The sequence below is a fragment of the Ixodes scapularis genome, unplaced genomic scaffold (assembly GCF_016920785.2).
Source record: "Ixodes scapularis isolate PalLabHiFi unplaced genomic scaffold, ASM1692078v2 PGA_scaffold0__279_contigs__length_252992795, whole genome shotgun sequence".
NCBI classification, from domain to species: domain Eukaryota; kingdom Metazoa; phylum Arthropoda; class Arachnida; order Ixodida; family Ixodidae; genus Ixodes; species Ixodes scapularis.
The window spans coordinates 81919368-81943775 of NW_024609835.1; the positions used below are offsets into that span (position 1 = coordinate 81919368).

At 48.5% G+C, this 24408-nt stretch overlaps 1 long non-coding RNA gene and 1 pseudogene across 1 annotated transcript; one reads left to right on the forward strand and one right to left on the reverse strand.

The window, feature by feature from the left end:
- Nucleotides 1-5133: 5133 nt before the first annotated feature.
- LOC115317482 lies at nucleotides 5134-12864 on the reverse strand. The gene is made up of 3 exons (XR_003918069.4): nucleotides 12734-12864; nucleotides 9015-9243; nucleotides 5134-5425 (listed from the first exon to the last, which is right to left on the reverse strand). It is a non-coding gene; the product is annotated as an uncharacterized LOC115317482 (long non-coding RNA).
- Nucleotides 12865-13741: 877 nt separating this feature from the next.
- Nucleotides 13742-23610, forward strand: LOC120836354 (annotated as a pseudogene).
- The last annotated feature ends 798 nt before the right edge of the window (nucleotides 23611-24408 follow it).

Here is a 24408-nt window from a genome sequence, read left to right on the forward strand (position 1 = left end):
GCGCATTGTGAAAACCCCGAAGTTTGTAGAAGTTTAAATGGAGCCTTTCTCCTTCCCCTCTCTCCTCTCGACTAGCCATAAGAGAAACAATTTGTTTTCGAAACTGATTAAAAGTTAGAAAATTAACTAGCGGAACCCTAAAGTTCGGCGTCGAACCTGAGGTTCGACAAAAGTTCGCCGCAATCTTAGAAATAATCCAAAAATAGCCACATAGCCAACCACGAAATTTTGACGCCAATTTAAAAAAAAATGTAGCCCAATTTGGCTAAATATAGCCTAATCACGCAACACTGCGGGCCGACCACTTGTGACGATGCTCGCACGGCGCTCCTGCGGTGACGTGCTACACACGTGAGCGTAGGTGGCAATAACTGACCAATGGACGTTACCCCTACCGAAAAATCCGGTATAACTTTTCACTATCCGGATTATGGAACCGGAAATTTGTTTCTGGAAACCCGAAATCCAGATTGTAGACAAAGGTATCATTTCTGAAAACCCAAATTCCAGATAGAATTCGGATAGATTTCCAGTTCCATAATCCGGATAGCGAAAATTTATACCGGATTTTTCGGTAGGGACGCCTACCCTTTCCCCTCGGATGCCGTAGTTTGACGGGTTGATCCGGGAGTGAACGCTCGGGTGGCCTTCCATTTAGGTCACTGCTTGCCAACAAACAATCGTGTCTGACGCGTTCGCGAGGGCAGCTGGTGGGGGGCGCACCAGCACCTCCTAGAGAAGAAGGATCGTTTCATCTAATCCTCATATGATCGTTTCACCAGTGTTTCTACGCAAAAAAATAAAAATAAACTCGGTATAACCCTTTTGCACCGCCGAAGGAAGCTCTCCCGACTCTGCCTCCTTCAGAATATTTATTAGCATTGCTCAGCTCAGACATCAAAGACTCACTGCTGTCCCCCCCCCCCCCCCCCCCTCCCCCCCCAGAATGAATATTATCTCGCCTCAGTAACTCCTGTGCTGTCAAACGAATTTTCGGTAAGACCAATGCTTTAATGAATCCTTTCTTCCTCTCCCCATTTCCGAATGGAACCTGTTGCCATCAACGACTCTAGTGCGTTCCTAAGTGACCTTCAAATCCATTATGTGAGTGTGCTATTTTGCTGCGTTATATTTTGTATAACTTTTACTACATTTGTTTCTTCTTCGTTTGTATTATTCTCCATTAGTGCGTTTTTCTGTTGTTTCATGTTAATAAACTGCCCCCCCCCCTTTATGTAACGCCCTAACTGGGCCTTTAAGGTGAAATAAATGAAATGAAATAAAATGAAACGAAATGTCACATTTTCTGGCTCAGTAAACGCCCTCAGCACTTTGAACCTTTCCACCAATATTTTACATAAAAATATACATTCATGCATTTCAACATAAAAAAAGAAAAAAATTGCGCGGCATTACACGATTTTTTTAAGGTCATCCCAGCATGTTCTTGCTTCGCGAGTTTATTACCAGGGGAATATACGGCGCTGCCGGCGCCGCCACTTTCGCCGCTCCACGCCGGCTGCGTATAAGCAAACCATATCCCGTACAGTGCCTGGCCACGCCCCCTTCGGCGCGACGCGAAAGCGGCCATTTCATTGGTTTTGAAAATGTCACGTGACCTGACGTCACTTCCGCGCCGTTTGAACGCATTTGAGCGCGTTTTCGTCTTGTCAAGATGGCGTCCGCCGCTGCGCTGGTGGGTGAGACGCGCGTTACGCTGCGCCGCTGTAAACACTTCGTTTCACGCGCGTGCCTAGATGACTCGAATGCTTTCAACTTAGCGATGTGAACTCGTTTTTCGGTAAGATGAACGCCCAGGACTGCACGCCGAGATAATGCCACCGCATACGCGCCGCTGCCGAAGTCGCCCCTACGAGTACGACCACTACGATCGTCGAAGTTCGCCGCTGCACCGATGACTCGAATGCTTTCAACTGAGCGATGTGAACTCGTTTTTCGGTAAGATGAACGCCCAGGACTGCACGCCGAGATAATGCCACCGCATACGCGCCGCTGCCGAAGTCGCCCCTACGAGTACGACCACTACGATCGTCGAAGTTTGCCGCTGCACCGATGACTCGAATGCTTTCAACTGAGCGATGTGAACTCATTTTTCGGTAAGATGAACGCCCAGGACTGCACGCCGAGATAATGCCACCGCATACGCGCCGCTGCCGAAGTCGCCCCTACGAGTACGACCACTACGATCGTCGAAGTTCGCCGCTGCACCGATGACTCGAATGCTTTCAACTGAGCGATGTGAACTCGTTTTTCGGTAAGATGAACGCCCAGGACTGCACGCCGAGATAATGCCACCGCATACGCGCCGCTGCCGAAGTCGCCCCTACGAGTACGACCACTACGATCGTCGAAGTTCGCCGCTGCACCGATGACTCGAATGCTTTCAACTGAGCGATGTGAACTCGTTTTTCGGTAAGATGAACGCCCAGGACTGCACGCCGAGATAATGCCACCGCATACGCGCCGCTGCCGAAGTCGCCCCTACGAGTACGACCACTACGATCGTCGAAGTTCGCCGCTGCACCGATGACTCGAATGCTTTCAACTGAGCGATGTGAACTCGTTTTTCGGTAAGATGAACGCCCAGGACTGCACGCCGAGATAATGCCACCGCATACGCGCCGCTGCCGAAGTCGCCCCTACGAGTACGACCACTACGATCGTCGAAGTTTGCCGCTGCACCGATGACTCGAATGCTTTCAACTGAGCGATGTGAACTCGTTTTTCGGTAAGATGAACGCCCAGGACTGCACGCCGAGATAATGCCACCGCATACGCGCCGCTGCCGAAGTCGCCCCTACGAGTACGACCACTACGATCGTCGAAGTTCGCCGCTGCACCGATGACTCGAATGCTTTCAACTGAGCGATGTGAACTCGTTTTTCGGTAAGATGAACGCCCAGGACTGCACGCCGAGATAATGCCACCGCATACGCGCCGCTGCCGAAGTCGCCCCTACGAGTACGACCACTACGATCGTCGAAGTTCGCCGCTGCACCGATGACTCGAATGCTTTCAACTGAGCGATGTGAACTCGTTTTTCGGTAAGATGAACGCCCAGGACTGCACGCCGAGATAATGCCACCGCATACGCGCCGCTGCCGAAGTCGCCCCTACGAGTACGACCACTACGATCGTCGAAGTTTGCCGCTGCACCGATGACTCGAATGCTTTCAACTGAGCGATGTGAACTCATTTTTCGGTAAGATGAACGCCCAGGACTGCACGCCGAGATAATGCCACCGCATACGCGCCGCTGCCGAAGTCGCCCCTACGAGTACGACCACTACGATCGTCGAAGTTCGCCGCTGCACCGATGACTCGAATGCTTTCAACTGAGCGATGTGAACTCGTTTTTCGGTAAGATGAACGCCCAGGACTGCACGCCGAGATAATGCCACCGCATACGCGCCGCTGCCGAAGTCGCCCCTACGAGTACGACCACTACGATCGTCGAAGTTCGCCGCTGCACCGATGACTCGAATGCTTTCAACTGAGCGATGTGAACTCGTTTTTCGGTAAGATGAACGCCCAGGACTGCACGCCGAGATAATGCCACCGCATACGCGCCGCTGCCGAAGTCGCCCCTACGAGTACGACCACTACGATCGTCGAAGTTCGCCGCTGCACCGATGACTCGAATGCTTTCAACTGAGCGATGTGAACTCGTTTTTCGGTAAGATGAACGCCCAGGACTGCACGCCGAGATAATGCCACCGCATACGCGCCGCTGCCGAAGTCGCCCCTACGAGTACGACCACTACGATCGTCGAAGTTTGCCGCTGCACCGATGACTCGAATGCTTTCAACTGAGCGATGTGAACTCATTTTTCGGTAAGATGAACGCCCAGGACTGCACGCCGAGATAATGCCACCGCATACGCGCCGGTGCCGAAGTCGCCCCCTACGAGTACGACCACTCCGATCGTCGAAGTTCGCCGCTGCACCGTAGCACCAAACGCTAGCAACTAATGCTTTCACCTCGGCGATGTGAACTCGTTTTTTGGTAAGATGAACGCCCAGGACTGCATGCCGACATAATGCTACAGCATACGCGCCGCTGTCGAAATCGCCCCTACGAGTACGACCCATAACGATCCTTGGAGTTCGCCGCTGCACCGTAGCACCAAATGCTAGCAACTCTTGCGGAGGACGGCTCGCGGACGCAGTGCTTCTTGTACGTGGACATGTTCTCGTTCCGCAAACGCGCCTAATCGTGACACGGGCGCGCTGTGCGCCTGATGTCTACGCGCGTTCCAGTGCGAATTCGGAAAGCGATGGAGGTGTCGTTCTATCACCATCAAAGTAATCGCGCCCCTCAGAATGACTGACACCTTCAGTAAATGTACCACAGTAGGTTGTAGTTGCGCATCTCACTTTACTGCTTTCCATGTTCCTCATGAGAGTAGGCACACATAACATTGCTCTGATCACTCTTCCTACCCGTGAGGTTGAAGTTACTGTGGAGGAAAATGTCAGTTGTCCAGCACCACGAAGACTTCTACGGCGAGGGGGAACAAGCCATGAAGAGGGAATAAGAGCACATACCTCACACACAAGTGAAGCTTTTATTTCAAAACAGGAAACGCTTTCAAGATTAAATGTAGAACAGTACAGTATATAGTAGTGGTTTGAAGGTCCCCATGCTCCAGGCACGTTTTCACACATCAAACACTTTTCAAACTACAGGGTGCAATCGAGAAAGGTAAACCCTTACTTTTGGCCTGCATAGACAAACTATGTATCGCCGAATGCCGAAACTCCACGCGAATGTAACCTTGGCGATCTCAGCAAGATGCCAAAGTTTCAGAAAGTAGCGTCATCGAATTGAATATTTATGCATGATTACCGGAAATTTGCAATGTGAGAATGGAGGCTCGCAGAGCTCGCGATTACATGGAGATGAATGGGAGACGCTACTGGGACGCGACCCCATTTTCCTATTGAGATTTTCAGAAAATTCCTACTAACTTTAAAATTCAATGACGTCACATTCTGAAACTTTGGCATCTTGCTCAGACTGCTAGGGTTACATTCTGGCGGAGTTTGAGCGTTCTGCTATGCACAGTCTTTTTATGAGGGCCGAAAAGGAGGGTTTACTTTTTTCGATCGGACCCTGTAGCGCAGCAGCATAATATTCTGCGCCTTACTAAGTGCGTCGAAGGGTAACCTCCTCAACTGGCCCATTATGGGGTGAGAGTATGTCCTCAGACATCTACGGGTTTTCAATGATTATGGAAGTAATCAAGTGGAAACTGCACTGCTTCAAATGTGAGCATAGCCCAGTCACGTCGGTCTTGTTCATTACACGGTCCAGCTCATCCCCACGGCATTGATTAATCTCTAGGTATGTCGGATTGTGTTCCTTCATGACGTCCAGCCACCGCAAGTGGGGCTCTTGTGCCTGCATAAAAGACATTGAAACCACCAAGTTACGTCTAGTCTGATTTGGACCTACGAGAAGTCCACGGCTGTAAGGCCATGCAGCAGCCACTGAGGACTCTCCTCTACATTTTTTTTCTTCATGGTTGCACTTCGCAGTATTCATGCATGGCTTGTCAAGATTACTGTTAAGTAGCACGACTGATTCCAGCCACTTAGAGCTGTTATTCTGCTAAGGCAACAGGCAAAATTAGTCCTGCCAATCGTAGACTGTGAGCAACAGGTGAGGTGAGCAATACCCATATGCTTCACATTAAAATTGGGCTTGTCTCGGCACATTTGGCCATGTTGAAACTGTCATGCCGTAGCCCTGAGCGTCACATGTATGCCAAGTCATTGAATAAACAGTTTTATTTCTCTACTATGCTAAGTTAAATTCAAAGGACCTCGGTTATTATCCCAGTTAACACTGCGCAAACTTTGTAGGAACAAACGGTCCTGCAGTCGTCCATTTCTGCTTCGGGTAAACAGTTCGCTGTTTACCTTTCAGGTAAACAGCGAACTAAAAAAATTAATGTGCAATTCGCATCAGATAGAAATATGCACGGCTTTAAATGGCTTGGCTGCACTTTTGCCAAATAAAAGTGCACGCTTCGCAGCCCAGAACATTGCATAAGTGCCTCTGTCACAGGTGGCAACTGCATTTTGAGAAACTTGGCTTCCTTAGATGCCAACATCAAGTGACCCTCTGGCCCTTCTCGATATGGTTGTGGGCAGCTGTCAGCCAGCTCCACTCTGCCCGTGATAGTGGCCTGGGAGGCACCTTGTTGCGGGCCATGACTCCTGCAGCACTGCCCTCTCCACAATAGGGTTGTTGATCGTGAAGACCTGTAGTGCCTGGCAAAAAATAATATGCTGCCCACCATTGGAGCAACGAAGAACTGAACTACCATACCGAGTGTACCGAAACATGTCTTCCACACATAGAAATGTTATCAGGAGGCACAAAGACGAGGCAGAAAAGTGTGCGCCGTCATTGGTCGAAACAGTGAATAAAGGCATGTCATCGTGTCTCGGTGGTAAACAAAAGCCTGAGGTGCGTGAAGAGCTGACTGACTTGCTGCATATTCCTTCTCTATACACAGAGATATTATCCTTACATTTGCTCGAGACAACAGGCTGCCGACATCCATTTATGTACAAGATACCAACCTACAGGAATTGATATCTTGCATTTTTGTACCACAAACATGTTTCTGCCTGGAACATTTCACTTTTATTATCTCGGCTGCTCACACTGCTGGCAAGTGCGCCTTCACTGAGTGCATACAACAAAGCCATGTGTTTTTTTTTTTTTTGAAGCAGCATTGAAATTATAGTCATAGTCTTCATTGGCTTAGGAAAGCCGTGGCACCATGGAAAGGCAACAGCCCGTACCATGAAGGCCCGCGGTGCCGCGTCTAATGAAAATGAGTATGTACAAGATCCGAGATAACTCTTATATGCTTCTCACATGACAACTTTATCAGCAGTGCGTCTTGGACAATGGCCTCCAAGGTTTGCAAGTTTGTAGCGTAAAGGGGCGTCCATGTCAATGGATGCCCCTCTACACAAACAGAAAGCTGCAAAATTTGTCCTTTAAAGGCCGATGCTCAACCTTGACGTTCTGCAGGGGCTATAATCCTCTTAGAGTCCTCCTCTCTTAAACTGCGAGGGGGAGCTGCATTGTGTGAAGGTCGAAGGTGGAGAGGATATAGGAAAGGAGGGGGTCCGAAAAAGTGCAAGCTGTACGTCGGCCTGCTGACGTACAGCTTGCACTTTCCACTTTTCCGAACGAGCTTTAAGCTCGTTCCTTTTTGCCGCAAGAAAAAAAAAAAAACGTCCTAGTACTGCAAGTTGATGATGAGATCATGATACATTGAAATACAAAACAACAAAACAATAGAGCGCATAGCTTTCGGCACATGCTGCGCCAACTGGAGGTCGCCTAGGAACTCACACAAATGCTCAGTTGCAGTGAGGGCGCGTGTCCTGCTCCAATATGTTCGACCCTCGCTAGGCACATGCTGAAGTTTCGGTGCTAAGCCGGCATTGCGCAGCTGGAAGCCCTCGCTTAGCTCGTACCAATTAAGATTAAGGACCAAAGCGACACAGGGCAGTCGTGCCTCGGCTTGATTCTGGAGAATGAGCGGCGAGCTTTCCACCTTCAAGTCGATTCAAAACAAGCAGAAGAGAGCATAGGAATGAGGGTGCTGGGACAGAGGTGCGAAAAGGAAATGGGAGAGAACGTGAGGAACTGTTTGTTAGATGACGCCGCCCGCCCGAGGGTATCTGAGACGACTGTCAAGGGCCTCCACAGTCGTCCCAGCCACGCCTTGAAAGCCTATTTCTTGCATACCGTGAGTCCCGACGGGGAAGAAGAGCGATGCACAGGAGGAAGACAACGAAAAGAATAGAAAAAGAGAAAACACTAAAAGAGGACATGCATCGAGGAAGGCGAAGCTGCCTGCGTTTTGTACAGAATGCAGGCAGAAAGGGCACCCTGGAAAGCCTATCTTCAGAACAATTTGGTTCAGGCCACATGCGTTGTTGTCTCTCCACCTGTCTCGGTGGCTTCTTTTTACAAAGTGTTTGGCACCCACTTTCGCGACTTTTCGGGGTTGGGGGTTGTGGAGGCACCGCTTAGAAAACAGTGAATTTTACCAACCTACGAAATCAGGACATTTGACGCTTTTCTCAATCTCTTGCAGGACGCGGGACAACGACTTCTAATGCGGGACGGGCGGTCACCCTAAGTAGCTGGAAGCGTAAACGAGAAACATTAGTTTATTTCTGCATCCAAAGCCCCCATGCAAAATAAAGTTCAAATAATGTAGTTGACCCAACTCAGTTGCTTCAACCTTGTAAGAAGTGGCACGCTAGCTTTATTCGTACAGAAGCGAAGAATGGTTTTGGCTAACTCGCCGTTTCTTGGCTAATGATGCTGAGTGTATCATTTCTGAGGCAAACTAACACCTTCACCATGACCGAATAGGGCATATTGCTATGAAATATAGCTAAAGTGGCCGTCATTTATCTGCAGTAAACAAGCCAAGAGAAATAAACACTGCGGGAGTGCTTCAACGCCCCGCGCCCAAGCAGCGTGCTGCTGCTGTGGCTACCGGCTAGCTTGCTCACGCCGCACTAGCCAAGGACCGACAATAATGTCAACAGGGCCTCCGCTTCAAGTGCAATGCTGGCGCAGCGCCGAACCTTTGGATGTGCAAGCGAGAGTTGAGCACATTAGTGCATGAAGCCTCGCATCCACTGCGCATTTTTGTGATTTCGCCGGCAAACGCCTAGTGACACAGCATGTACTGAAAGCCACGCGCTCCGTTGTTCGTATTTCAATGTATCAGGATAGCACAAACTACTAGTTAGAACAAGACTTGGTTGTCAGAGATGGAACGGCATTGCGCACAGGTATGGTCATCTATCACATGAATCGAGAAATTAGTTGCGCTCTGCGGGGGCCAAACATTTTACTACTGTCGTTGAGGTTAGAGTGTAGTGTCTGGCAAGTAGAGAGAAGGGGACAAGTGGGTATGGCTCTCGCATTCTGTGCCACTTACGAATTGACTCCCCAAACAAGAGCAGATGGGTTTCGCTGAGAAGTTTGAAAGCTACCGAGTACCCCTCGACGCTCTGTTCACTGTCCATGAGGACAGCGCCAGCCATCATTGCTACTGTGGCGGTGCGCTCAGTTCTGTCGCAAGAGGATGTCCAGGGCCTGCCACATGATAGGGGTCACCACCACAACTGCCGAGCCGGTTTCCCAGCAGCTCACCGTGATGCCGGTCCCTGAAAATCATTGTGTAAAATGAGGCGAGGCTCGATCTAATCACTTTTTTCAAGCAACTGTAACATTAGAATTCGCCAATAATTTGTCCGTTACGACTGTACTATAGCTATTTGCAAGCTAGAAAAAAAGGTGGCGGCTTCCCGCAAGGGGTGTGATGTGCATAAATCTAAAATGGAAATCTTAGCTGGGGTCCTCTATAATGACACATTTCTAGTAGAAACTGCTAAAGACTGCACAGGAACAGCCCCTCTATTTCATGAGGCAACGCGGTAAAATGCGGTGGCCAGCCATGTGACACTAGAAATGGATCGTGGCACTGTAGCAACTTCTAGTACACTTGGAGCCACTGTACTAAGAGTCGACAGAACTGCTAAATTGCGCCGTCCCGACGACAGATGGTTTAAGGCCTCAACGTCGTGACGGATTTTTGCTGGGCGTCTATGGGCCCACACACTTTTTTGGACATAATTAGAGTTTAAAAAAAAACAAAAAAACTTGAAGGTGCCTGAGTGTTTTACAGAATTAATGAAATAGCATCTCTCATGGCCCATCATTTTTGTTTTGATATGTGAAGTATTTTTTTACTGCAAAAATAACCTAATTTCGCCATTTTGACTTGTCTGGTAACAATGACTGTGGTCATCCGTCCCGTTTGCCCCTGCATAAACTTCTCGGCTACGAAGCAGCGACGCGATGACAGTAGTGGACATTCGTCTGTGCACTTTGCTTACGTATTCCTTTAGGCAGTGTCCCCATGGGTGATTCTTTGTGGCAGTTACGACGTTCCGCTCGAAATGTCTGTGGCAATAAAAGGGTGTGAATGCAATAGCAGCTTCATACTTTCGTGGTGCTACACTTTCTCAAGTTGAACATTGTGTACTTTCGTTAATGTTCTCCCTTGAGAGGACATCCCACCACACTCATTCCAACATATGCCTGAGCTTATAATAAATGTGCCTGGAGATTTTTAGCTGGATGTCAGGTGACTAACAACTCAAGTTCATGATCGAGCACGTATGCAGGCAGGCATAAGAGCAGAAGAATGTTTAGCATAGCTAAAAGATGAGGTTTCAGACGGTTACTATATCGCTATCAAGAAAAAAGCATCCCGCGCACTAAAAGGCATTTTTCACTCGTACAGGAATAAGACTAGTAATCGAAGTTTCCAGCTACTTTGTTTTTTAAGTATTGTTGCAATCGAAGTTCGTACCAAGAATCGCTAATTTTTGTACCTGGCTGCTAGTCCTTGAATTCGCCGCTCTTTTTTTTTTTTTTTTTTTCTCGGTCTCCATTAGTTTTACTGGTTCTCTTGAACTATCGTAGCATGCGGCTGCTGCCAGTAAAACCGAACAGCGCCGTTCCTGTTTTCCTCACTCGCATCACACGACTTCGACGTACGCTTCGACAACATCCGTGTTTGTTTACTTTTCGCGAAAAACGCAGCCCACCAAATGCTGGCAACATTGCCATTGCGTATGCAGAAGAACGAGCGATTCGGTTGTTTTACAGCGATAGCTGTTATGGGCTCTTCCCCCCCTTTGGAATGATGGCGTAGGGTGTAGGGCGTAGGGCATTCGGTATCCGTCGTCGATATTGAGGATTGCTCCAAAACATTTTGTTAAATTTCGCCGCTGTCAGGAATCGACCCTGGGTCTGCTGCGTGTGAGGCAAGCGCTTTGCCCCTGCACTACTGGCTCCATGGCACACTGCATCAGTAAAGTGTGTGTGGTGAGCACACATGTGCATATGAGTCTCGTGCACCGCCCGGCTACCTCCGTTTTCCAGGGAACGCAGCGGAACACAATCGTCCATGCACGCGAGATGCGTTAAATGGAAAGCAGGTCATGCCTATCATCGACAGTACACGCTCATGACGAAAATACAAAGAAGTAGCTTGAAACAAAACAGTGCCGTAGCACAGACAAAGCTATGAGCTCAAGCCCCAAGCAAACAATAAAAGGAGAAGACCAAAATGGCTAGATGTCAAAACCCTAAGCAAAGTGCACATAAAGGCGCCCTAGTGAGGTGCTAGTGCAGCTGGTATTGGGTGTTTTCATTGGCATAATTTAGTCCACCATTTTATTGTTATTAGCTGTCTGGCGCGTGCCAAATAGAAGCATTTCGATGATGCCTAAGACTATCAAATCCGTAAAGCACAGAAACTTATACCTGCCATTGTGTTACCATTGAACAACGAAATGGCCGATTGACATCACGTGAAAACAACCAACGCCTATTTGGTGCGTTAACCTGCTTAGCCCGGTGGAAACTGTCCTACCCAAATGAGCCACGCCGCGATTCGCAAAAGCGTCAGAAATGAGTTGGAAAAATTTGTGAACTTGGAGTTGCTTGTGAAGTAGCCACAGACGTGTACTTATGCAACGCACATTTGATAAATCTGTGTTCCGTCGAAGGGTAGCTTCACTACTCGTGGATCCAGATGAGCAAACGGCGCAAAGCATTCTGAATGCGAACCTGATCATTGAGGGTCTTGTGCTAGCTTGCACTAGCTCGCACTTCAGCATCAAAATCTTTAGTCGCGTGGCGGACAACGCATAAAGCCGAAGGTTGGGGGCCTAAATCCGGACTTCGTATTTCTAAACAGGTTAGTGCCCATGGTGCCACACAGTGGACCACCCCTCGCAACTCACTTTACATATCACAAAGTGTACTGAGTGTTCCCAAAAAGGGTACGTGCAAATGTAGTCATGCCACAGGGTTCACACAGATTATTCACTTAATCGGTCAACACAGGCGTATTACAGGTGTTGACGCGGATGCGCCAACAAATAACGACGAGAAACAGTCGACTGAATAGCGCGGCGTCATTAACGTTATGCACATAGGGTAACGTTAATTCTTCACAGGAACTGCACCACACCAGAGATCGATTCATCGTAGCTGCGGGAGGGGAAAGAGCCTGATTGCGCTACAAGTGTCTATAGGGTGTTTTCATAAGACTTAAGTCTGTCATTTTGTTAATAGAAGTCGGCGTAATGAGATCTGGAAGCTTCTGCGCACTACGCATCTGAGGGCATGAAATGAATTCTTAGAATGATCGCCTTCGGCACAAGCCATAGAACTCATCACAACAAAATGGCGAACAAAAACACGTAGGTGAATACACCTCATACTCCGAAGATGTATTCAAACAAAAACTACGTCTTTGCCATTTGCTTGTGACTGTGAGAGTGCAGCGAGGGCGCGGCCGTGAGCAACAAGCTCGGACGTTTACAAAATATAGCGTCTACCTGTTAGTCAGGGAAGCATGTCGTTTTTGGCACGACACACGGCATCTCACACTGTTACGATGCAAAAAAAGTTCTATCGAACCGAACAAGAGGTGTTCAATCCCGATTTGTATTGAGCTGACCAAACATGTTCGTGTCACACTGATGCGACTACGCCGATCAATAAGGACAAACATAAAGGCAGATTGAACAGCGACGTTAATTAACAGTCAAGAAAATCGGCTGTCATAGCCCATACCGATATTTCCAACGTGTTGAACCTCGGCAGCAGCGAACTTCGAGACTCCAAACTTCTTCTGCCATCTGCACTGCATCTGCCTCCGCCATTTGCCGCCATCCGCCATTCAGGGCGCCGCCGCGCCGCGTCGGCCGCGCCATCACGCGGCTGACGCGGCGATAAGACAATAACTCGAACAGAAAATTAAAAAAAAAACTTATAGGGAAATCGCTATCACTAATTAGGAATTATTTTGAGCATTTCTGTGACAAATTAAGAACGTTAATTATTAGGCTTCAAAGTTTTCTTACTTCCCACCCATCCAACCGACTCAATGAATGTTACTGGTGTAGGAAACGAAACCGAAACCAAGAGCGGCGTCAGAAAAGCCGGATGTCAATCAGCGTGGGGATTAGCCTACCACGCCTACCCTCTCCCTTTCTTTTCCTTGATCCTTTTCACCTTTCAACCCTTTTTTTTCCCCCTGTTGCAACCTGCTGTTTCAAGCTCGACATCGAAGCCACTGGTGTTGGTTGAATCATCGTGCTCTTGTTTGAATCGCCGTGCTTTCGTCCACGATTTGACTTTTGCTTGCCAGCGTGGAGTTCACCAAGGTGCGGGTCACGGTGGTGCGGGTACACGTGTTGTGTGGGTACACGTGTTGTGTGTCACTGAATGAACCATCGGCGACGTGTTCTGCGAGACATTTGTAAGCTGGTTGAATCACCGTTACTTTTCCTCTCCAGTATCCTGACCGCTGCGCACTCGTGCACGAGTTGAATGTGCTTTGCATCACTGTTTTTTCGTTCCCCAGAGTGGTGAGCGTCGTGCTTTCATGCGCGAAACGAAAGTGCGACTTGTCTTCTGTGTATCACTGCTACTGAACCGCTGAATTTTTTTAACGATGGACGAGCCTCCTTCGCCGTTCGAGCGGCTGGAGGTAGTGAAGGACGACCTCGCGTCGACGGAAAAGGAATCAGTGTTTCGCGCGAACCTGAACAACGAAGCGGCCGTCGACGAATGGCTGGAGGCCTACAGTCTCCAAACAAACACTTCTTGGATCGTCCAAAAGGTCCAGAAGGAGGGACAACGGTACGTTCATGTCATTCATGCTTTCCGCGATTGAGGACCGCATCGATGATAATTGGAATGCGGCTCTCAACTAACTATATATCCTGAGTCTTTGGCCGTCTCGGCATGCTATTTAGGTTTCCTAAATTCAGAACAGTTATTGAGAAAACAGCGAATGGAAAACACATTCGAAATTTCCCGCGCAGCCGGGTGCCGTGACGTCACGGAGAGGCAGACGTGCAGGTCGAGAAAAAATAGAGCATGCTGCGGATTTGTTTGAACCTGCGTAGTCAGGGTGAAAATGAAATGGCATTTGTTTCACACCACCAAACTTCGTGTAATCAGTTGTCAATAGTCGTGAAATGGAGCGCATAGCCAATGAATGGGAAGCGGAGAAACTTTCCAATGTCGCAGAGCTTTATACACCCCCCCCCTCCCCCAACACCCCCAGGTTGAGCCCGACCCCCCCCCCCCCCAGAATTTTTTGTGCAAAGTACAGACAAGGCTACACCCCCCCCCCCCCCTCAACACACCCCCAGGTTGAGCCCGACCCCCCCCCCCCCCCCCCCCCCAGAATTTTTTGTGCAAAGCACAGACAAGGCTGCACCTCCCTCCCCCACACACCCCCTACAGCCGCCCAAAAACTTGTGACCCCCCCCCCCCCCCTTGTTGAAAATTCTGGATAAACCCCTGCCAATGTGTATTTAAGTGGTGTACTTACCATACCCAAATTTCATTAGTGTAGGCTCTCGGCACTTTCCCATGCCATAGAGATATAGCGTTTTTCTTTTCCAGGATTTTAATCCGGGAACCTACTCATGAAATTTGAGTATGATAAATGCACCTCCTAAAGAGACCTTGAGAAGTTTCACTGCTATCCAATCATTGGCCTATTTATACGATCAATTTTACGCCTGAAGAGCGCCCGCGGACACCATTCGAAAAAAACACTCCTCCCACGTGTGAGCCAAATCTGTGAGCTATTCGAGTGAGCCAAATGAACCTCTCCACTTTAAAGCAGCTTTCCTCCTCAAGAATTAACGCTACCCTATCTGCATAGGGTGCTCCCCCTTATTTTGCTGCATTTGTGGTATTTTCAGAATGGTCTTCCACAAGGTCTGGCGCTGCCAGCACCACCCTCGCAACAAGGTGTCCGAGCGCCGCAACGCTGTGTGCATGGCCAGACTCGACGTAAAGATAAAAAAGTTGAGCAAGGGCTCAAAACAGAACGACCCGTACCTGCGCAGGGACGTTCCCTTGGCTACTGTCATACGAATGGACACTCAACATTCGCATAATACACATTCAGCAGACGCTCTGCGCCTCCTTCGGGGCACACGTACCACGAGGCAGACGTTTGTGGGCTACTTTAGCGACGGGATGGCAGTCAGCGAGGCACGGAGGCTCCACGAAAGCAAACTCTGCATGGAGGAGAACGGTCCCGAGCTGCTGGCCAACGGCGCCCTCAACCCTCTGGCCAGAACCGTGCAACACTGACACACTGTGTGGAGGAGCGCCTGCTTCGGTGGTGGCCCCATCGACGCTCTCTCCAAGCTGGAGGAGAAGGCACCCCTCTATGCTGCTCAAGGTATGCTACAAGTTATTACAGTGCCATGGCTTATTTTTGACATCACATGACCTACCAGTGTATCTTTCCACGTCACCTTGTGAAAAGAGAGGTATTGTTCATCTGTGAGCTTCAGCACTTGCCACTAGGCACATGCTATTAGAGAGCAACACCAGTTCACATTCACATTTCTCGGCTCTATGCACATCACATGTAGCTGTGGCAGTAACTACACATTTTTTTTGCTGGGAATTTTAGGGGTACAGAGGTGAGTTGCATCGTAAAGCTCACTTGAGAAAAGTGATTAAAAAGAGCCGTGCCTCAATTTACTTAACAATTTCCAGGCACAAGTGTGACGGTCAGCCGGAGTGACACCAGCAGCTGTTGGGCAGTTCTGGTCGTGACCCCCATCATGCGGCGGGCCCAGGCACTGGAGGCAGCGAGGGACATTGTCTTTATAGACTCGACGTCCTCGTGTGACACCACCAAGTGCACCGTGACAGTGGTGCTGGTGGCGACAATGGCTGGCGCCGTCCCCTTAGCAGTCCTCCTGCACAACGAGCAAAGCACGGACGGGTACTCGGCAGCATTCAAGCTCCTCAGCGGGACCCATCCACTCTGCTTTGGGGGTCTATCCGTAAGTAGAAAATAATGTGGAAATTATAGCTTTTCTCCGTGGAAAAAAGCTGGTTGTCATTTACTACACTTGTTTCTGCCTCAAGAACATTAGAACCCTAGTAAAAAGCTTCGGTGTCTGCAGATGCAACAAAATTTCCCCCTTATGTAAAAATTGGCGTTTCATATTTTTAATGTTTAATTTTCTCCAAATTCGAGTGTGTCGTTTCGGTGCCTCACTTTTAACTCCGAAATTCAGTGTTTTCGGTGTAAATTTTTGCGGTCAACCAGGAATTGTGGTTTATCAGGGCCCATGTTGTAAAAGCAAATGCATATTTTTCGCATTTCTAGAAAACACAGCACAGCTTCATTCGCAACCCGGGATATAACAAACTAGTTTGCACTGTGCAAGAAATATGTGCAAAGCGTCATCATTCCGTTGACACGGATGCACATGTGTGCCAAGCATTCCACAAACTTCAGGAGGATACTGCTCCAGGCACAAATGCGAGCCAGCATTGCTGACAAAATTGTGCCGTGATGAAGCATGCAATAACTTTTGACGACACTGTTTCAGACAAAAAAAATTAGAGGGACACTTGGCCTTAAGGGTGCGACGCGATAGCGCAAGGCCGGGTTGTCAGGACAGGGGTGGAGGAGGGCGGGAGTGCAGAGGAGGCGGGGAAGGGAGGGCAGGGTGGTGGGGCGGTTGGGGGACTGGAGGGGTTGTAGGGTGGTGGGGGAGGGAAGGTGTGGGGAGCTGCAGGGTCACACCACCCCCCACTGCTACTAAGAGAGGGCAGGGCATGGAAGTCAAGGGGATGGAGGTCAGGAGTCTGGGGAGTGGAGGGGTTGCAGGCGGGAGGGGAAGGAGAGGGGAGTAGTGGGGGAGAGAATGGGAGTTACGGGGGGTAAGGAGAGGGAAATCCCATCACTGATTCCCATTTAGCATCCGGGCCACGTGACCCGGGTTTTGAGGAACGGGGAAGGGCCCTCCCACGAGGTCACGCCAGACGCCGTGACCCGGCTCACTCGACACAGGTCACTGACCGGTCACGCCAGTCCAGCCGGGCCACCTAGCATGACCCGGGTCACGCCAGGTGCCATGGCCTGGTTCATGTGACCCGTGTTCCGGGTCACGTGACCCACGAGGTCACGCTGGACGCTGCTGGACTCCTACTACGCTGCCTTTTCCGCTAAACGGGAGCCTTACGCTAAGTGGCGGCCCATACTGCAAGTGAGATGACCGGCAGTAGCCGTCACCTCATAGACAGAAGGAGGGCAAGAGGGGGACAAGAGGAGAGCGAGAAGGAGGAGGGGAAGGAGGGTAGACAGAGGGAGGAGGAGGTCAAGAGTAAAGGTAGAAGACCACGAACACACAATAACGCAAGAGAGAGAGAAAACGGGAAGACCAGGACGGAGGGCAGGGGGGACTGAGGATGAGGTGGCTTTGAGTTTGTGAAGGAAGAAGACGATGGAGGGGATAAAGGTGGGGCGGACCAAGGAGGCGGGGAAGCTGGTTAGGGGACGGAGGAAAAAGGTGAGAGGAAAGGAAGAGTGGAGGGAAGAGGAGCCTGAGGAAAGAGAAGGGAGCAAGGTGCGGATGGGAACAATGAAGATGAGGAGGAGCGGCCAAGGGTTCTAGGTCAAAACCAAAGGTCAAAGCCATGAACACAACCACATGACAGATAGAGGGGGAGGGAAGAGTTAAGCGAGGGAATTAAAGCCACGAACACACAACCACATGACAGATAGAGGGGGAGGGAAGAAGAGTGAAGCGAAGGAATCAAAGGCCACAAACATGCAATCATAGGAGGAAGAGATGAGGGGGAGGAGGAGGTAGGGCACAGAGGGGAGATGGGACGAGTATGGGGTGGAGATAAAAGAGGCGAGGGAGGAGGGGAGGGGTCAGGTAGGAAGAAGGTCTAGTGTCAAAGGCCACCGTCACACGGACACATTCCGCCGACCACTCAAAGTGAAGGGCCCATATACGGCTACCGCAGTAAAACTATAGCACGAGGGGGTAGTGGTTTGACCGAGGGATCAAGCATGAAGGCTTGGTCTAAGGTTACGAGAATGAGAAGGTGATGGTAGCACAGGTTGCACCAAATTCCTTTGTAGTGCAAATACTTCATATAAACCGTACGTGCGCTTCACTGAGATACATCAGTCTTGCCAGTTCTTTTCAATTGCACTCAGTGAAGGCACAATTGCCAGCAGTGTGAGCAGCTGACCTTAAGCCGAGGTGAAAAGAATGGAACGGAATGTCCCAGTGTATACAGTTGTTTATTTAAAAAAACAATTGTTTATCAGTTTCTGTAAATTGTTCTGTTGAACATAAATTAATGCTATCAGCCGGTTGTCACAAGCAAGTATAGAACAGTTTCTATAGCTACAGAGAAGCGATATGCTACATGTAGGGACTAAAGCATTTACAAAGCATGACGGTTCACTTCTTTGTCTCTCTCCGATTGTGGGACGCATATCATCTTTTGCCAGGCACCCGAGGTCTTCATGACGGACAATTCGAGTGCGGAGAAGGCTGCTCTGCAGGAGACCTGGCCCACGGCAAGGCATCTCCTATGCCATTTTCATGTGGCGCAGGCGGAGTGGCGCTGGCTCACAGCTGCCCACAACGGTGTGCACAAGGACCAGAGGCGCTGCCTGATGTCAGCCTTCCAGGAGGCAAGTCTTTTACTATGCAGTTGCCATTGTGACAGAGGCGCTTGTGCAACGTTCCGCAGTATGAAACTTGCACTAATGTGCAGCAAAAGTGCAGCCCAGTTATTTAGAGTAGGGCGACACACCTCTGCATGTTAATGGTCTTGTGGAAATCAGTCAGGCAAAAGTGTGCATGTAAAGCTGACAAATGTTTGTCAGATTTCTAACCGAAGTAACCTCAACGGTAATGGCCAACTGCAGGTCATGTATGCTGACACACAGGAGAAGCTGGAAGCAGCGACAGCCCAGCTGAGGCGCCAGCCACACCAGGCCTTCGTGGCACGGGTGGAGGCCTTCCTTGGAAGACAGGAGGAGTGGGTGTTGCTCTACCGTGCCAACACCACCACGCGGGGGCACAATACAAACAACTTCTCAGAGGCCACCATCCGTGTCCTGAAGGACATAGTTCTCAGCAGGGCAGAGGCATTCAATGCTGTGGCACTGGTGGATGCGGTGGCCATGGTGTGGGAGAAGTACTTCGAGAGTCGCATCCTCCGCCACGCCCACAGCCGTGTCGCAAGTCACCAGGTGGTATACAAGCGGCTGCTCTCCAAGATGCCACAAGGTGCAGCTGAGAGCATCCAACCTCTGGGCGACAAGCTCTATGCAGTGCCCAGCGCCACACGCCATGACGTGGTCTACGAGGTGGCCGCAGACTTCGGAGCGTGCAGCTGCCCAGTCGGGAAACAAGGAGCTTTCTGTAAACACCAAGCTCTGGTGCACGAAACCTTTGGTGGTTGGTTCCCCAATGCACCCCCTTTGACTACGGAGGACCGGCATCGATTGGGCAAGCTGGCCTTGGGTGACAAGTGCCCACCCTGGGAATTTTTTATGCCCTTTCGTGGAGAGCAGCAGTACCCAGGTGAAGAAGAGAGTCCCAGGTGCACCCCCGAAGCTCCCAAAGGCCCAGACAATGCAGAAGCCACTGACCTGCTAGAAGCCAATGACCAGCCAGAAGCTCCTCAACCCTCCACATCGGCCCTGGCACCAATTGCAGCGCAAGACCCTGACGAAGCTCAGCGTGCTCAGGTATGTGCACTCTTTGATGTTCGTGTCTTATCCAGCTCCTTTTCCCAAGCGAAGGGAGCACGATAAACTTGTATAACACAAGCTCCTTTTACAAGTCATACCGTGAGAGGCTCTAGTGCAGCAACTAGAATTTAAAGTGGTGCATATTTCCTAGCAAATACAAGCTGCGCACTCATCTGTGATGCTTGCTTTTTACCTGAGAGACTGTACCAAGTGGAAATTAACAAGTGCACCACCATTTGTTCCTACAAGGTTATTGGCCCACCTTTAGCTGGGGTAACTACGAAGGTTCTCTGGTGCGACTTAGCAGTGATGTGGGGAGAAAATTGTTTATTTAAAGGCCAACGAATAAGCAGAGAGGAGAAAACTGCACCTCAATTTCTCCTTTCCACCCGAAAGAGAAGGATAGTCTTCCTCCTTGTGGTGTAAGTTACATTCCAGACCCGCTCCTTTTGGGCAAAAAGGAATGGAGAAAAGGGCACAGGGGAAGGGTCATTTTCTTGGCTGCAAGGTACTCCATATATGTCAGCCTTTGACTACTTGGCACACATGTGCATCAGCTCTAGTGGCCAAGCTCTCAGTGTTTCAGCACGGGCAAATCTGTTGAAACAAGCAAAATTGTAATTTCTCACATTTTATTTATTTACATTACTGTGAACCTTACGGTCAACACAGGAGAGAAAAATAAGTTGTACAAGCCAAGCAAAATGCATTCACACTCAAATGAGTACTTATGCACATGCATGGGTGCGGTCACACCCTGCACATCTGAAGATGTATTCCGCACACATACATTATTCAGTTAAAAATTTGCGCAATGATAATTTAAATGACTTGAGATCACAGCAGCTGACGACTTCGTTTGGCAGAGCGTTCCACTCTACTATTGTCCTACAAAAGAAAGAATACTTAAATACATCATTTTTGTATTGATACGGAGCAATCGCCCTGACGTTGCTAGTTCTTTTGGGAACGAGACGTTGAAGGCCACAAGTAAAGCTGCGGATCTAGCTTTGTCATTCCAGTTGTTATGGAAAAGAGTTCTTTTAACCTTGATATTTTCCTTCGCTTTGCCAGCGAGTCAACCTGTGCCTCTTGTCTCATTGAAGAAACAGATTTTGTATGTTTATATCTGGAGAAGATAAATCGAAGCGCCAGATTTTGTATTCTTTCAATTTGTGATTCGTGGCATTTTCTATATGGGTCCCATACAGTGCTTGCATATTCTAACAATGGGCGAACATAACACATGTACGCAAGTTGTCGAACATCACTATTGGCATGCCTAAGTTGTCTTCTGAGGAATAATAACTTTTTGTAGGCTTTTGAACAAACGTAATCTACATGACTGTTGCATCGCATGGTAGAACTAAAAATAACACCCTAAATATTTAAATTCGTCCACCTTTCGCAGTTGCACGCCACCTATGTTATAGGAATACTCTAAAATGTTTCGTTTGTTTGTAATGCTGCAGAGTACTGTTTTATCAAAGTTAATTACCATACCCCACCTTTCACACCACAAGTAAAGTTTTTCTAGAGAGGCATTAAGCAAGTCTTGGTCTTCGACTGTACGCACTTTTGAAAACAACATGCAGTCATCTGCAAATAGCTTTACAAAAGTGGACCTGTACCGACCCTTGTGGCACACCTGAATACACTGCAAGGCGGGTAGAGCATGCATCACTGCAGTAGACATACTGTGTTCTGTTAGTTAGGTAAGACCGGACCCACGACAGTATATTGCTGTTTAGACCCACAAGGTGAAGCTTTTCAATTAATTTGTTATGAGGCACGCGGTCGAACGCTTTTGAAATATCCATAAACACGACGACAACCTGACCCCGCTCATTTACAACAGATGAGAACTCATGCGCACATTCAATTAGTTGTGTGACCGTCGATAGACCCAGTCTAAAACCGTGCTGATGTTTGTATATTAAGTTGTTTTCTTCTAAGTACTGAGTGACATGATTTGAAATAATGTGTTCCAGCAGTTTGCAGCAAGTCGACGTTAATGATATAGGATGGTAATTTTGGACTGTCATTTTGTTTCCAGATTTGTGAATGAGTATAATTTTACCACATTTCCAGCAGTCTGCTGGAAATTTGGATTGTTGGAGAGAGGCTTGAAATATTATGAAAAGATATCGGGACACCCACTCAGCATACCTTTTCAGAAATGCATTTGAAATGTCGTCCGGCCCCGACGCCTTCTTTACATTAATATTCAAAAGCAATTTAAGTATAACACTTTCCGAGACAACGAAATCTGACATACGAGGTTCATCAGAGCTGCTGACGTGGTCTACCGGCGGGTCACTCGAGACTGTAAAGACTGACTGAAAATACATGTTAAATTCCTCTGCCACTCTAATGGGACATGATACAACCTCATCGCTTACCATCACTTCTGTTATTACTTCTTTTTTCGACGAGAAAAACCGCCAGAATTTTTGCGGAGATTCCAGCAAGAAACGAGACAGCACATTGCCACAGTAATTTTCCCTAGCTTGGGAAATAAGATTCTTCAATTGTCGCCCCAAATTTGCAATGTCTGAGGAATTTTGTTTTGCTTTCCTTTTGCGCTTGATCTTTCGCTTTATTTGCAAAATTTCTCTTGTTACCCATGGGTGATGTTGTCGTGCTCTCACGTCCCTTGTCGGAACAAAGTGATATGTACAGTAGGAAACAATACTCTTAAATGTTTTCCATAATTCGGTAACATCACTTAACTGACTAAAATGGTCAAAATGTTCAACTAAATAATCGAGGATGGACACATCATCAGCATTTTGAAAATCTCTGACAGTATGTTCGTGACAAGCATTATCGGCAGCTGTTGTGTGTAGTTCTAAGTCAAGAAACACCATTTTATGATCTGACACTCCGTCGAGCACATGTGCTTTATCCGCTTCCACTATGTTGCTAACAAAAAGTAAGTCCAGAATTGATTGGCTCGTATCTGTTACTCTTGTCGGCCTGTCCACTAACTGTTGAAGATTAAAACTGAGTGCTATATCTAACAAAAGCTCGGAGGACACGATTTCATTTTTACCTAGTTTTTGCTTTGCCCAGTCAATATCAGCATGATTGAAGTCTCCAGTCAAAATAATTTTAGTTTTGTCATTGAAGCGCAACGCCATGTAATCATACAATTCTTCTAAAAACCATGTGGCGGTGTTTGGCGGCCTATATACAGTACTAACAACAAACACGTTGCCGTGAACTTTAATCTTACACCATAACACCTCCCTGTTGACAACGCAATCTAATGGTACCAGGTCCACCGAACTTTTTGCGATAATAGCCACGCCGCCGCCCCTTGACCCTCGGTCTTTCCTAATCATTCTGTAACAAGGCGGAATAACTTCATTATCACCAATACCACTGTGAAGCCATGTTTCCGTGATGACAACCACGTGGGGGTCATGAGTTAGCAAGATTGTTTCCAAATCATCTACTTTATTCACAATATTAGACAAAGTATAATAATGTGCTGTCCTCAATGCGTTTTGTGCAGGCTCGAGAAGAAGCCTACAGGCGCCTGGAGTCCCGCATGCGACGACTGCACGCCATGAACGAGGAAAACCCAGCATACATTGAGCTTTTAGATGCCCTTGGTGACCGGATGGATCGTGTAACGAATGGGAACGACGCATACGGATTCATGCTTACGTTGAAGGCAGCTGCAGGAGTACGACAGCGTCGGGGACGTCGGATACGGGTACAGCCCACAAGCCTTGCCAGACGTCGGCCAGGACTGACAAGGGGTTCGAAGAGGGTGCCGGCTGGACGCCCATCAGGCCAACCATCTGCCAAGAGGCCCAGAAAGAGGGCCCACTCCATGCAGATGAGCATACGTCACAATGTGCCAAGTGCAAGACTGCACTAAAGGTCTTGGTGCCTGCCACCTCGTCGGGATCAGTTAGGTTTCGTTGAGCCCCATCCTTAGAAACAGTGGTGTAACAATGTTGATTCAGCTCTGACATGACTGGTAAGCTGCAATTGTGTGAGCACTTCGTTTGTCTGCAGGGTCACCGTGTGGACATGGGATGAATTCTTCAGGATCCCATCACGGTATTGGAACAAGACTCACATTTCGGCAGTTTCGCTGTCCCTGCAACGTAAAACTTGCTTTGTGCTGTAACTGAAAGCAAGACGTAGGCATTTTTCTTATTTTTTGCAAGCCTCTGTAACCTCCCAGGTTGAGCTGGATTTCATAATGTGATTCAAGAGTCTTTAACCACTTAACTGCCAATGACGAGATATCTTATCATGCTGACTTCTGGCCGCAACTGCCGATGACGAGATAACCCGTCATAAGACTCTGTCATGAGGAAAATACATTCCACAATTTTTGGGGGGGACAAAACGTCAGTTTTCTTGATTATCAATGTCCCAAGCATATTTTATAACATTTCTAGCTTGTTTTGGTGTTAATCTACCAAAAGCAGAGCAATGTTAGTGATTGGAGAGCAATGCCATGCACTTTAAAAATGGGAACCATCATACATGGTTTGCTGTTGTCACACGCCTGAAAAATAAGCGAAACATTGTTCCTCCGACCGATTCAAAGTCCAGCGGCGATGAATGGCTTCCGTCAAATAGGAGGTAAGATCATCTGGACTTGACTGAGTGACCCAGTGATGAAAGTGTAATTGACAATGAGAACTTCCTCATGGCGCAAGAT